This window comes from Xenia sp. Carnegie-2017, unplaced genomic scaffold, assembly GCF_021976095.1.
Source record: "Xenia sp. Carnegie-2017 unplaced genomic scaffold, XeniaSp_v1 HiC_scaffold_19, whole genome shotgun sequence".
NCBI lineage: Eukaryota > Metazoa > Cnidaria > Anthozoa > Malacalcyonacea > Xeniidae > Xenia > Xenia sp. Carnegie-2017.
The window spans coordinates 5,112,070-5,113,408 of record NW_025813481.1 but is presented as its reverse complement, the minus strand read 5'-3'; the positions used below and the strand labels follow the sequence as shown (position 1 = coordinate 5,113,408).

Below are 1,339 nucleotides of genomic sequence, written 5' to 3'. Positions count from 1 at the left end.
GTAAAATGAAAAAATTCACTTACTTGTTCGTGATGATAATGGCCATTTTGTCAGGAAAAAATAATGACACACATACAGGTCATTTTAAGTCTTTCTTTACCCTTCGCATATTCCTTGATTCCAAACATATAAACATGTTGTTTTGCGAATGTTTAGTTTTGAGAAGCTAGGAAATTTCTTTACCTTTAATAATTCAGCACCTACTGCCTCGTGCTCATTGTACGGACGCATGATCTAGACAAAATATACATGAAGTATTGGGCATCATCAACGAAACGAAAACAAAAACATTACAAAGCTCTACTTTGTCTGCATAAAACGACGCGGTGCTCTCAAACGTTTGAGTTCTTTCTCACCAGATGCTGAGCTAAATAAATAAATAAAAAACAGCGATGAATATTTCTTTTCATATGAAAGGTTCACTTTAAGATGACACATTTCTACCCTTAATTCCTTCGAATGTGTTGCTGGCTAAATCGACAACACCACCAACTGGTTTAGCGATAACACCAATAAGACCTTTACCAACACCTTTGAAGAATCCTTTAGCACCAGACTGCTTTGCACCTACACCAAGCAAAACCATGAAATACACAGACATGACGTAAACAGCGATCACGTGTATTAATATCTTACCTTCCATTGGTTTTGTAACAACACCTGTAACACCTTCAAAAACACCCTAAAATACAGGCAAGACATTAATTAGCAAAATCATAAGGGATTAATTAGGATAATATAGTGCTTCATAGATCATTACCTCCAGGAAACCCTTACCACCACGACTAAGACCTTCCTTAACACTGGGATTAATTAGGATAATATAGTGCTTCATAGATCATTACCTCCAGTAAACCCTTACCACCACGACAAAGACCTTCCTTAACACTGGGATAAATTAGGATAATATAGTGCTTCATAGATCATTACCTCCAGTAAACCCTTGCCACCACGACTAAGACCTTCCTTAACACTGGTTGGTTTTCTTCTCATCGATGATTTTCTGCTTTGTTGATATTCCTTATCCATAGTAAGTACCGCTACTCCCTTGCCAATTGATCCTGTGATACGTGATACTGCTCCCGCAGCACCACCTGATATAATAAAACGATAAAATTAAACCAATTTTAGATTAAATTTTGATGACGCGACCAACGAAAGACATATTACCTATAGTGCTTCCAACAAGACTCTTCACACCTAGTGCCAGACCTTCCGCAAACTCTTCTGGTCCTTGAATCAAACCCTATAAACAATGAGACAATAACAATCTAGCACTAGCTTAAAAAACCCAGCTACATTTAGATGTAATGGACCTGATAGGGTTCGTAGAACAAGT

At 37.4% G+C, this 1,339-nt stretch overlaps 1 long non-coding RNA gene across 1 annotated transcript; it reads right to left on the bottom strand.

Moving 5' to 3' along the window:
* Positions 1–553: 553 nt before the first annotated feature.
* On the bottom strand, positions 554–924 carry LOC124438875. The gene is made up of 3 exons (XR_006946184.1): positions 846–924; positions 637–682; positions 554–567 (listed from the first exon to the last, which is right to left on the bottom strand). It is a non-coding gene; the product is annotated as an uncharacterized LOC124438875 (long non-coding RNA).
* Positions 925–1,339: the final 415 nt, after the last annotated feature.